Source organism: Macrotis lagotis, chromosome X (assembly GCF_037893015.1).
Source record: "Macrotis lagotis isolate mMagLag1 chromosome X, bilby.v1.9.chrom.fasta, whole genome shotgun sequence".
Taxonomy (NCBI): domain Eukaryota; kingdom Metazoa; phylum Chordata; class Mammalia; order Peramelemorphia; family Peramelidae; genus Macrotis; species Macrotis lagotis.
In genome coordinates, this window is record NC_133666.1 from 531900915 (window position 1) to 531915300 (window position 14386).

Consider the following 14386-nt stretch of genomic DNA (forward strand, 5'->3'; position numbering starts at 1 on the left):
AAGGATCAAATGAAATAAAATTTGTAAAGCTCTCTCTCTCTCTCTCTCTCTGTCTGTCTGTCTCTCTCACAAGATGGGAAAACATACAAAAGCTAAATAATGATAATATGTTTTATTCAGTGGTTTGGGCATTATTTAAATATATCAAGAGTTTAAAGCTTTCTACACTTAATAGTAATATTGTTTTAAGAACAACTTTGAGTGAATAACTCATTTTGACTAGTATAAATACTAAAATTAACTGCAAAGGGCATAAGAAGAGATTACCTGCATCCAGAGAAAGAATTGATGAATAGAAGTATGCATAGAATGATTTTACATGAATATATATACACATACATATGTGTACATACACACATATTTGTGTCTAATGGTAGCCATTTCTGAGGGGCAAAAAAAGGGGGAAAAAGAAATTTACATGAGAACTTTATTATATGTTTAAAAGAAAGAGCAGGTTTACATATTATTTGCAGTTTCATGAGCAATCACCTTTTTTATTATGCTATATTATGGAAATGCTTGTTTTAGTCTGTAAATTTAAAATAAAAGAAATAATTTTTAAAAGGTTCTTTTTAATTAGCAAAAGCAAACTAAAATTTTACAATTGCTAATGGGAATACATCAAAGAGATCTCAGCTCATCAAACTTTCAGATAGAATAAAAAAATACTCTCAGTTTTTGAAGAAGCAATCAATAAAGGAGAGTTACTTAAAGTAGGACTTTAAATATATGGAGAAAATAGACAAGGCCTGAATAGAAGTCTTAAAAGGAATAAGGCCTTAACTATGTAGATATTTTATGTTAGTGGCATATTGCAATAAACCTTATTATTATTATTGTTGTTGTTTTCTGGAGATAAGCCATTTTTCAGACTGTTAGACTTCCAGCAATTAGAAATAAACAATAGCATGTTCCTGAAGGCCTTATTCAAATATGGATTTTATGAATTTCTCCTTACTAATGCCCACGGCTTCTAAATTAGAACCTAAATAAGCAAGTCTAAATCTATATACTTTTTTTTAATTTTAGAAAGGTTTTATTTATTTTGAGTTTTACAGTTTCCACCCTAATCTTGCTTCCCTTCCCCATGCTCCACAGAAGGCAGTTTGTTAAATGTATATACTCTTAACAATCTTACAAGTATAGAATCTTTTTGCTCTCTCCTCCCTCCTTCTTCCTCTATGGTGAACACATATAAAAATAAATCACTCCTAAATGTGGAGCATCCATAATTTTCATGGCAATTTTTTTAGGGGGTGGGATAATCATCATGGTTTAAAAGACTGATAATTCAATAAAGTTCTGAAAAGCAGAGAATAGGAAGTTTCAATCAGCTAGCTCAAAATCATCGCAGCTCAAGCTTCAAGTAGCATCTTTTGATGATGCCAAGACTTCAATTTGGGGTCTCATACTTATCCTTCCCTCCCTGAGTCCCATCTCTCTGCAGACAGTAAACTGAATTCTTTTCTCTTCTCCATCACACTCATTAGCTTTACCCTAGGGTTAACTTCTCATAGGACATCTCTTATGAATAAGTAAACCTTCCTTTTCTTCTCTGCTTTCCAGATAAATGCAACAACTGTTGCAAAGTAAAAGCACTCACTGTTTTGCTGTGATGAGAAGCTGCTATGTAACTCCGGCCTCCCCAGCTACTCGCTGTTTCTCATTAACTAAATTGATCCCCCAGTCCTAGCAGCAAGCAGAGAGCTCAGTTGTTTTTCTATCTGGGATATAACTCCTAAATGTAAACCAATTCCTCATTTGACTTCAAAGACTTCAGTGAGTCCGGCAGACTTGATCCTGACCACTTCTTACCGTGAGCTGGGAAGCAGTGGATAATTTATTTGATCATTTTTAAGTTGAAGGATCCTCCCACTTGCGAGCAAAGGACTCTGAACTAAGGAGAGAGGACTCAAACTGCAGCCTTACTGGATATAAAATGTGAGTTTCTCTTATACTAAAATGGCTGCACTTGGTGGTCATTTCAGAAGAGAGTGAATTTTAATGGCTTAAACATAGGACTGGGATAGAATAATATAAGTAAGTGAGATTAGGTTGGAGGCTTGAAACAGAACAAGTCTCTGACCCTATCTAACTCCTGTGATTGTAAAGAAGGAAGTAAGGCTTGTGATAAAAACAAATGGATCATACTTTCAAATCTATGGAAATGAATACCAATTGCAATTCTCAAAGAAAAGAAAAATCATTTGAGCAGATTTATAGTGAAGAATATATTTTTAAAGTACTGGTTGAACCATTTGTAGCAAAAATTTAGTGCACTTATTTCTTATTTAGACTTATTTCTGCTTAATTATTTGTCTTACAGAAATATAATCTTGTGGTAGTTTGGTAGATAAACTTATCATGCCCAATTATAATCAGGTTTGGCTTAGGTTGTGTTTTTTTTATGTTCATCTCTTTTTGTAAGAAAATGCTTGTATACCAAGTGGGGATCCTTGAGAGAAGTGCTTCATAAAGCCAAGTTCTTCACATGCTTCTCTGTAATAGCATAAAGGGGAAAAAAAAAGAAAGACAGTCTATAAACACACAAATACTATTTTATTTAGTGTAAATATTCAGAAGAATAGAATACCGAATTTAATTAAAATAAACCATTTTGAAACAATATTTTACTCAGCAACTTGCTTTTATTGAAAGAGCTAGCAGAGAAAGGAGCTTACTGTATTTTTTAAAAAACAATATTTTTAACCAAATAATCACTGTATAAATTATGTATAAACTATCCAAGATTAAATTAAAATGCTCTAAACCCACATGGTGTCTTCCAAATTGAGGACAAGAACACATTTTACAGGCCAGAAAAATATTATCAATGGCATTACCTAGAATTAAAAAGAATTAAATTGAGCATGGGAATTTCTGGGCTGATAAAACAAAAAGTTTCTTAGTTCACCTCAAATCATTTAAATAGTCTGAGAGGATAGAATTTCTCTTGTTCTTTCTTCCCCTTCCTTTTTTCTCTAGGAGACAACGTATGAAAGTATATTCCTAAACATTATTAAGTATCCATAATAGATAGTTTTCATGGCAACAAGAGCTTTCTTGACTTCTTCAAGTCTCAACTGATGTCTCAGTTTATTCAAGAAGCATTTCCCCATCCTCTAATTTAATGTATTCTTCCCTAGATCACCCTGATTTTTAATCCTTTATATGCCTTGTTTGTACCTATTTTTTTGCATGTTGCTTCCTCTCACCACCATCACAGCCATTTTAAGTTTCTAGAGGATAGACTGCTTTTTGTCTTTATTAGTAACTCCACTTCCTAAGCTACTGCCTGGTTTATAATAGGCACTTAATAAATGTGAATTGGCCCACTGGACAAAACATCTAATGGATTTTACTGCTGGATACTGATATGTCTCTATTTCAGTAAAGTAGATAGAAGCATAAAGTAGAAAACCTGGGTTTTGTCAAAATACAGTTTCACAATATTTCATCAGTTACCTTCTGGGTCGTAGTAAATACAAATTTAGTATGAAAGGTATTGAAAGGAGATAAAGAGGCTTTCCTTCCAGAGTAATCAGATCATAAATAGTGACTGTGACCACTCAATTATATTTATATGCTGTTTTTAAAAATATTTAATTGAAGGAAGGCAAATAATTCACAGATATTATCTAGAGGAAACTATTGGCCACATTTAACTGTTGAAAAAGATGAGGTGCAAGAAGGCTTGTGGGTGAGCTTTAAGTGGCTAGCTCTAAGTCATAGAGTAAGAACTTAAGAATTGATTGTGTGACATGGGAGACACAGGCACAGGACCACCCCAGCATGGTGTGCTTTAATCAAAGAAAGTGCTGTACTCTCTGAGCAAAGCAAAATTGAAGTAGCTCAAAAGAAACATGAGACATGCAAATTTAGAGAATCTACCCCAAATGTTCAAATGGACCACTTGTGCCCCATCTGTGGTAGAGCATTCCAAGCTTGTATTGATTGGTCTGATTAACCACAATGGAACACATTATAAATTTACTGTAATATAATGATGTCCTTTTGGTCCTCTTTGAGAATGAAGTTAATGACCAAAGATCAATAGTGACTTCCTGATTTTTTAAAAATCTTCATATCCGGGGGGCGGCTAGGTGGCATAGTGGATAAAGCACCAGCCCTGGAGTCAGGACTACCTGGGTTCAAATCCGGTCTCAGACACTTAATAATTACCTAGCTGCGTGGCCTCGGACAAGACACTTAACCCCATTGCCTTGCAAAAAAAATAAATAAATAAATAAAAATCTTCATATCCCCTCATTGCCCAACACAGTATTTTATATGCAAAAGGCACCTTATATTTGGTGACTAAATGATGCCAAACATCATCCATTAGATAATATCCAGTTAAAGAATATCTCTCATCCAAGGGGTTAGGTTTATTTCTGCAAGCTCAGTCATGAAGAATAGTATAGGTACTAAATAAGCAAGTCTAGGTCTTTAGCTGGAGAATCTAATTTGAAGTCTGATTCTGGAACTGATCCATTTCTCAAGAATGTAATGTAGGTGTTTCTCCTTAATGATGAATTATTCAGAGTTGGATTAGATTCATGGGGTTACTTTTTTTTTTTTTAGGTTTTTGCAAGGCAAACAGGGTTAAGTGGCTTGCCCGAGGCCACGCAGCTAGGTAATTATTAAGTGTCTGAGACAGGATTTTGAACCCAGATACTCCTGACTCCAGGGCCCGTGCTCTATCCACTATGCCACCTAGCTGCCCCCATGGGGTTACTTTTGTCCAGAGCAAGCTGCCCACTTCCTCTCTACATGCCTACATTTTCTTTTCTTAAACTTCAATGCAGGAATACTGCATTTTTTAGCCATCACTTTGCATTTGAACAGATAGCTTCTCTGTTTTTACAGAATGTAGTGATAAATAATATCACAAGGGGCAGCTAGGTGGCTCAGTGGATAGAGCACCGGCCCTGGAGTCAGGAGTACCTGAGTTCAAATCCAGTCTCAGACACTTAATAATTACCTAGCTGCGTGGCCTCGGGCAAGCCACTTAATCCCGTTTGCCTTGCAAAAAAAAAATAATATCACAAGTTTTGGCTTAATAAAGAAACAAAATTACATATGTTAACCTCTAGAGTTTTCCCTGATAAGGAACAACCAGTATTAGACCAACTTTTGTTAGCCCACAGAGTTTGATCTTAATAAAGTATAACTAGAAAGTGCTTAACATGCATATTTAATGATTCTTCTAACCATTCTGTGGCCAGAAAATGCATATACATGAGTGGGGAAGAGGTAGGTGGGAGACAGACTTGAGACCTGGTCCTCCCCCAGAATAAGAAGTTAGGACACTTATATTTATAGGGAATAGAAAAAGAATCCTAGGATGATTAGCAATAGCCAGTGAAGTCACAGTTATAGTTCTCTTCCCTGATTTAAAAGGGTGTTTACCTCATGTCACATGGTCACCCACTGAGGAGCACCAGTGCTTCTATCTCAGCTCAGGATGTCTGGACCTTAAAGGTCACAAACTTTTCCAGAAATCATGAGATTCTCCTCTTTGGGACATCTGTAAATATATTAATTCCCTGCCCCAGCCCACCCATCCTATAAATAGGAACTCTGTACTAGACCCCCTGTCTACAATTTTGAGGCAGTAAATGAACCCAAGTGAAAAAATATGTCAAGTAACTTTGGCCTGGCAGGAAACCCACATCCTCCTTACTGATTTGAAATGTACCCTGAGGTACAAGGTTAATATTTGTGCCTAAATAGATAGATAGGGGTATACTCTTCCACAAATTACCACAATAGTAATAGTGGAGGAGGGAGAGTATAAACACAGGGAACATTCATGAAGCCTATAACACCTTCTAAATATCATGCATGACCATGACATTTCACATCTTTCATGATTCAGAACTGCCCTCAACTTCTGGTGATAATGATGCTGTTCTCTGTTGCTCTTTACACCACATCTCTACTCTAAGCTAGGCATTATCTCTGAGCAGCTGATGATGTCCACTGGTTTCTGCTAGATTATGGCTCCTTTGCTAGTCAAAGTCCTATTATAATTGCTAGGATTTCAGTTCTGGGAAAAACTCATAGCCTCAGGTGAAATCACAAGTGATTTCAGCCAGGCTGCAAAGTTCATAAGAAAAGCCCTTGGGAATGTGCCTGCCTTTTGAACTCCTTTTTTTTTTTTGAGGAGAGAGGGAAGGACTGTTTTCAATCCAAACTTTTCTTAAGCTTTAAACTGAGAGAATTCCTTTCAACTTTTTTTCATTAGTTTATGTAAATCATTGAGTCCTGTGGAATTGAAAGAGGTTGGTGACCTTTTTCTTATTTCATTTTCCCCTGAACCCTCTATCAGTGTTTTCAAGAATCCCTTCTAACTAGAATGGGGACAGGGTTGAAGTACTCTTAGATTAGTTCTATGTTAAATCCCTAAAAGGAATGTCTTAGATATTAGAAAGCAGTTCATATGCTTCAACAAGAAGGAAAGACAAAGATGAATCTGGGAGAAAGCAGGCACTCAGGCGAACTATAATGCAGTGTCTGGTATATGGTAAACATTTTTAAAAATATTAATTGATACATGGAAACATTTTATTCCCTCCAAAGTTTCATCTTTTCCTATCCCCAGCTCTGGAGAAGAATGATGATTGGAGGAGTCATCACTCTGAAACAATGCTTATTAAATAACCACATACCCAGAGCACTGGATACCATACAATTAAAAATTAAACCAATAGGATGTTCCCTCCTAAAACAGTAAAATTAAGGTAGATAGGTAAGGAAAATTCACAATACTGAAAACCTGACAAATCAAAAGATGGAATTTAGGTTGATTAAGGTTACTGGGAGGAAGTATCAACAATTTCAGATATGCAGATATTACCCCTTTGATGATAGAAAGTAAAAAAGAATTAAGAGGTCTCTTGGGGTGGCTAGGTGGTGCAGTGGATAAAGCACCAGCCCTGGAGTCAAGAGTACCTGGGTTCAAAATCCCATCTCAGACACTTAATAATTACCTAGCTGTGTGGCCTCGGGCAAGCCACTTAACCCCGTTTGCCTTGCAAAAACCTTAAAAAAAAAAAAAGAGGTCTCTTGATGAAGATATGAAGATGAAAACGAAAAGTGTAAAAGCTGCCTTGAAGATTTACATTACAAAAACTAAGATCATGGCAACTGATTCTAATACTTCCTTTTACATAGAGGGAAGAGAAATGGAGGCAGTATATCAGCTTTTATATTCTTGGACTCAAAAAAATCCCTGCAGAAGGTAACTGCAACCATAAAATTAAAAGATACTTGCTCCTTGTAAAAAAAATAATGACAAATCTGGACAGCATACCAAAAAGTAGAGACATCACCTTGCCCACAGAAGTCCAGACAAAGTAATGGCTTTTCCATTAGCAATGTGTGATTCTTAGAATTGGACTTTAAAGAAGCTGCGTGCTGCAGAATTGATACTTGTTTTTTGCAAGGCAATGAAGCCAAGTGACTTCCCCAAGGTCACCTTAGCTAGTAAGTATGAAGTGTCTGAAGTCGGATTTGAATTCAGATCCTCCTGATGCCAGAGCTCAATCCACTGTACCACCTAGCTAACCCAGAATTGACACTTTTGATTTTTTTGTTTCTGGAGAAGACTTTTGGGAGTCCCTTGGACATTGAGATGATTAAATTAGTCAATACTTAAAAAAATTAATTCCAATTATTCAATGGAAAGACAAATACTGTGGCAGATGCTTAAATACTTTGTTCTACCTCCTTCTTCCGCCACTACCCAAATTTACCAGACCCATACTTGAAATACCAGGTGCAAATCCACTATGCTAGGGAATGAAGAGACAAAGAAATGTGGAAGAACAATTCCTGTTTTCAAAGAGTTTATAATATGATAGGACATATATACCAATAAGATAATTTGAGTAGAGAAACAGTATTGACAACTAGGGATCCATAACTTCTTTTGTTGGGAGAAAATCCTATCCTAACACTCATTGTCCAAGGAAGAAACTTCTGTGGATTAAGGATCTGCTATTCCTACCAATTGCTAATCATCACCCTTAGGGAAGGCAGATACACTTAAAATAGAAAGGTGCTCTGAGACAATACAATAGGTGACTTGTTCCAGGTGAATCATCTGGTGACTTCCTCATATACCTATTTGTTTCTCATATTAAAATGTTTCCCTTAGCCACTACCTTTCCTCAGACCTTTATGAAGACTCCCCAGGAACCAGAGCCCAAGAGAGCTGGGAAACGTGCTATCTCTAAACCACCCATCCTACTTCCAGCCTGGCACCTATAGTCATCACTGAGAAAAGCAACCTCTATGAAGAATGGAACTGCCAATATGATTGTGATGGAATATTATTGCATTATTAGAAACTACAAGCAGGATGATTCCAGAAAAACCTGAAAAGATTTACAAGATCTGATGCAAAGTGAATTGAGCAGAACCAAGAGGACATTGTATGCAACAACAACAACAACCAACACTATTGTATGATGAAGAACTGTGAATGACTTAGCTATTCTCAACAATATAGTGATCCAAGACAATCCCAAAGAACTCATGATAAAAAATGTTGTCCGCCTCTAGAAAAAAGAATTGATGTTGTCTGAATACAGACAGAAATATGCTATTTTCACTTTCTTTTGTTGTTATTTTTGAGTCTTCTTGTACAGAATGAATAATATGAAAATATTTTACATAATTGTACCTATATAACATTAGATTGCTTACCATCTCATGTAGGGGGAAGAGAAAAGAATAAAATTTGGAATTCAAAACTTTAAAAAAATGTTAAAAATTATTTTAAATTGTAATTTGGATAAAATAAAATATTTAAAAACAAGAAAACAAAACAAAAATGGACTTAGCATCCTAGTCATTGCTATCACCATCAAATTGCTGTCCAATTACCATCAATGGACAGGTAAGACCAAGAGCAACTCCCCCAACCCAGATCAATTGACATTGCTTACAGCCTTGACCAGAAACCATCATTCTATGAATAAACTCCTGTGAAAAAGGGGTGATCCATCAAATTACAATTGAGATAGCTCAAAGAAATTAAGCCCAAGAACTCTGAAAGTACAAAGTTCACTTTAGACCACCAGGCTGCTTCTATCCCCATAGCTATCATCCAGAGAATCAGTCCTTGTGGAGATGTGACTTAGCAACTATTTCTACAGGTCCTGTGGTCTTTCCTTTAGAATCACAACCACTAAAAACCTAGAAAAGAACCATATCCTTGACACCATTGAATGATTCAATAATGTAAATGGATACAGTTTTATCCATGTTAATAACTTTGAAAATATATTACTATCTACATGGCTACTGAAGTCTAAAATCTTTGAGGCCTTTCTGTTTAACTAACAGACGAAAACTCCTATATGTTCTGTAACTTCCATAGGGATTTCTATTTATAAATATCTTTGGTGTTTTGCACATATTGCTCAATAAATGCTGCTTTGTTAAACAAGGGATGGAAAGGTTTCTAAAAGACAAGAAAGGAGAAAGTATATTCTATGCTTGCAGGAAAGCCTTTGCAAAAACACCTAAGTAAGATATAATGGTGAATTTAGGACATAGCAAGCTTGGCTATATAAACACTAGTCTAAGAAATTTAAATTTCATTCTAGAGATACTATGCAGCCACTAGATACTCTTTAGCAGCAGAATGACCTGATCAGATCTATGCTTCAGGAAGCTTATTTTGACAGCTGTGTTTATAGAGAGGAGAGACTGGAAGCAGGAAGCCCAATTAAGAGGAGGGAATTACCATCATCCACATGAGTAATGATGAGAATAGACAATGGTCACATAAGTATGAATAGATGCAAGAGATGATGTGCTGTCTGACCTTGGGCAAGTCATTTAGCCCCATTGCTTTGCAAAAGAAAAAAGAGAGAAGGTGTGAAGAATCAATAGAATTGGATTATTGATTGGATATGGGATTGGGGGGGTGCAGTTCAAAGAAGAAGTAAGAGCTGAGTATGACTGCCAGGATGTGATTCTGAAGGCATGTAGGTAGCCTCATAGAAATGTTGAAAGAGGGACAAGTTTAGGAGTTCAAATAATGAGTTCCATTTGATACATATTAAGTTAGAGACACATATGAAAAATTATGATGGACAAGAGAAAAAAATACCAGAATCTGAATGCATACTATGTCCACTTTTTTAAACCTTCTCTTATGTTTTCCTTCCTTTCTCATGGTTTTTTTTTCTTTTCCCTTAGTTCTAATTCCTCTTTGATAAAATGACTAATATGTAAATACGTTAAAACACAAATGTACATATACAACTTTTACTAGACTGGCATCATGGGGAGGGGGGAGGGGAGAGGAAAGAGGGTGGAAGAAAAATGTGGAACTTATAAATTTTAAAATGAATGAATGTTGAAAAACTACATGTAATTGGAAAAACAAAATAAAATTTCAATTTAAAAAAGAAAAAAAATATACTGGAGTCACCCTGAAAGCAATTATTGAGAATTAAAGGAGAAAGATGAAGGCTGAATATAAAGATTTGTGAGCTATATGGAAATACATGCTAGATGAAACCATCATGACAAATAAGATCAAGGGAAAAGATACATAAAGAAAACACAAGTCCTAGGACAGAACCCTGGAAAACAGCTATAATAGAGGGAAGGAAAGGATATCCTGCAAAGGAGATTGAGAAGGACTGATAAAATTCAAAAGGAGAACTGAGAGAATGAAGTGTCAAGAAAAACCAGAGAGGAGAAAATATATAGAAGGGAGTGAGTAGTCCATAGTATCCAAAGTTGCAGAGAGAAATCAAGAGGAGGAATGAAACAAGTCATCAAATATAATGTTTGCTTGGAAACCTTGGAGAGAACAGGAATAAAAATGCAAAGATCATCAGCCAGAAGGAAGATACATGCACTAATGCCCTCAAACTTTCAGTATGACCCCTGAGGGAGGAAGGCATTCAAGGGGTCACACTAGGTATTTTTCATGTTGTGGAACAACCATTTCCATTTGTACCAGCCCAAGGCGCCTTCCACTTCCTGCTGCTTCTCAGCTGTAATGTCTCACAAGATGAAACTGCCTTCCTCCTGACCAAAGCTAAGCCCTCTGCTTATTCAAGTCAATCCATTCCATCTCATTTCTTCCAACATATCTTTCTATCATCCTCACTTATCCACTTATTTTCAATCTGTCTCCCTTACCATTTCCTAGTCTTCAAAAATATGTCTTCCCATCTGAAAAAAATCCTTTACTTGATCCTTCCAAATTCACTATTGACCTAAATAAATTTCTTATATCCTTTGTGATTAAACTAACTTAAATAAATCTCTTCCACCCTCTGTGATTAAATTTCTTGAAAAGACTTTCTATAAGTGCCTCCATTTTCTCTCCTCCCACTCTTTTCTTAACCTCTTATAATCTGTCTTCTGACATTATCATTCCACTAAAACTAAAACTAATCTCTCTAAAGTTACTAATGGTTTCTTAGTTGCCAAATCCAATGGCCTTTTCTTATCCTTATTCTCTTTAACCTATCTGCAGCCTTTTGGCACTGTTGATCACTCTTGCCTCCTTAATAATCTCTTTTCTCTGGGTTTTCAGGTCAGGTTTTCAGGATTGTCATTTATTTCTGATTTTCCTCATACTTAATCTAACTGTTCCTTTCCTATCTTCTTTGCTGGTTTCTTCACCAGATCATGCTCTCTGATAATGGGTGTCCCTTGGGTTCTGTCATGAGTTCTCTTCTCCATCTCTATTCATAGATTTAATTATCTCTATGATGATGATTTTCAAATCTATCCTGCCCCTAGTCTAGCATCTCTAACTGCCTTTCATTTAAATATCCAGTAGACATCTTAAATTCAATATGTCCAAATCATAACTTGACTATCCTCAAAATCCTTTAAGCTAAGGCAACTAGGTGGTGCAGTACATAGAGCACCATCCTTGGAGTCTGGAGGACCTGAGTTCAAATTTGATCTCAGATATTTAACAATTGCCTAGCTATGTGACCCTGGGCAAGTCACTTAACCCCATTGCCTTGCAACCCCCCCAAAAAAATCCTTTAAGATAATATGTAGCTTTAGACAGATATTGCTTATCATTTTAAGGAAAATTCCCAGATTTTTCTATGCTATCAAGTGTTAACTTAAAAAAAAAGACAAAATAAGAATGGTGTTATATTTCATGAAAACTTTTTATGCATTATTTATTCTGTATTATATTATTAAAATAATCTGAATTGCTGGTATAAATCCAGACTTGTCATTGTGTTTGATCTTTGTGATAAGTTGCTATTATTTCTCTGCTAATATTTTATTTCTAATTTTTTTCATTAATGTTAGGTAAATTGATCCATAGTTTTGTTTCTGTTTTGACTGATTTATATATCAAGTCTATTTTTGCTACTTAGAAAGAATATGGTGAGACTTTTCTTAGCCTACTTTTTCAAAAGTTTATGTGGTTTTAAAGCAGTTAGGTGATATAGTAAATAAAGTGCCAGGTCTGGAGTCAGGAAGATCTGAGTTCAAATTTGAACTCAGATTCTCACTGTGCAGTCATTTATCCTCTGTCTCACTTTGCTCATTTATAAAATGAAGATAATAGTAGTACCTACTTTGCAGTGTTGTGATTAAATGGGATAATTATTATAAAGCATTTGGCATACTTCCTGTTTGGCATACTTCTTGATACACATGGTAGGTACCATATAAATGATCATTATTCATATTGGAATTTTTTAAAGGTTGGATTGAATTTGCTTGTAGATTCATCTGTTCTAGTTTTTTTTTTCTTTGAAAGTTCATTTATTACTTGATAAATTTGTTTTACTAAGCTAATATCATTTATGTATGTATTTATGTTCTGCTAATCAGAACAATTTATATTTTTGCAAATATCCTTAATTTCATTTAGATTGTCAGTGTTTTTGGCATATGTTGGCAGGTTTCTTAATAATTTATTTTTATTTCTTCATTCATTGTGAATTCACCTTTTTGAATTTTTGGTTCTATGAATACAATGTTCTTTTAAAATCACATTAACCTAGTTATATTTTTAAAAATTATTTCTAGTTTTATTAGTTCAATACTTTGAATTTTATTACTCTCTACTTGGAATTGTCAGCATTTGGTGTTTAACCAGTAGTTTTTAATTTGTTGATTTTCTAGGATTTTTAGTTGCCTGTCTAATACACTGGGCAGCTAGATGGTACTGGGAATAGATTACCAGGTCTGGATTCAGAAATACCTGAGTTCAAATCCAGCCTATGAAAATCCCTACCTGTGTGAATCTGGGCAAGTCACTAAACCTCTATTTGTCCTAATCTACTGGAGAAGGAAATGAAGAATCATTCCAGTATCTTTATTAAGAAAACTCCATTGACATCTTTGATGTGCTTTGGTCCATTGGGGTCATGAAGAGTCAGACATGACTGAACAACCATTGATCTAATAGTTATTTTACTGATGAGTTTTTAGAGATATAAATTTTACTAAATACTGCTTTGGCTGCATATTATCTCATTGTACCCATTCTCTTTAGTTTAATTCTTTCTATGATTTGTTCATTGACTCATTCATTCTTCAGGATTATCATTTATTTTTCAAATTATTTTAAATCTTTGCTTCTTTTAGTCAATGTAATTTTTATTGCCTTTTGATTAGTTATAGAGGCATTCAGTAATTTTGCTTTTGTGCATTTTTTGAGGTATTCATACCCTAAAACATTGTCAGTTTTTGTGAATGTATCATGTGCAGTTCAAAAATAAGTATACTCCTCTCTATTTCCATTCATTATTTGGCAGAGGTTTAGCATATCTCACTTTTTTAAAACTCTTTTCAGGTTCTTCGTGTTCTGGTTAAATTTATATTGGATTAAGGAGGATTCATTTGAGATGGCCACTATTATAGTCTATTGTCCCTATAACTCATTTAACTTTTCCTTTAAGAATGTAAATTTTCTGCTATTTTAGTGAACATATGTCTAATATTGATATTGTCCATGATAACTTTTAACAAAATGTTGTTTCCTGTTTGTCTCTGTTAGATCTATTTTTACTTTTGCTTTGTCAGAGATGATGCTACCTTAGTCTTTTTTAACTTCAGCTGAAGCAAAATAAATTCTGTTCCCTTTTCACACTGTATTTATATTGCTAGCATTTACTGTAAGCTAATTATTAGGTTCTGGTTCTAATTCATTTTGCTATCCTCTTCCATTTTATTCTCTATTCATATTCACTGTTATAATTACTAGCTATGTATTTCCCTCGATTTTATTCTTAATACTTTTTTTCTTGCCCCACTCTTTAAGAGTATGTTTTGTGGGGGCAGCTAGGTGGTATAGTGGCTAGAGCACCAGCCCTGGAGTCAGGAGGACCTAAGTTCAAATCCAACCTCAGACAATCATTACCTA

The 14386-nt window shown here is 35.1% G+C and overlaps 1 long non-coding RNA gene across 1 annotated transcript; it reads left to right on the forward strand.

Moving 5' to 3' along the window:
• The first annotated feature begins 1591 nt into the window (after positions 1-1591).
• LOC141503413 (uncharacterized) lies at positions 1592-10441 on the forward strand. The gene is made up of 2 exons (XR_012472833.1): positions 1592-1941; positions 8165-10441. It is a non-coding gene; the product is annotated as an uncharacterized LOC141503413 (long non-coding RNA).
• The last annotated feature ends 3945 nt before the right edge of the window (positions 10442-14386 follow it).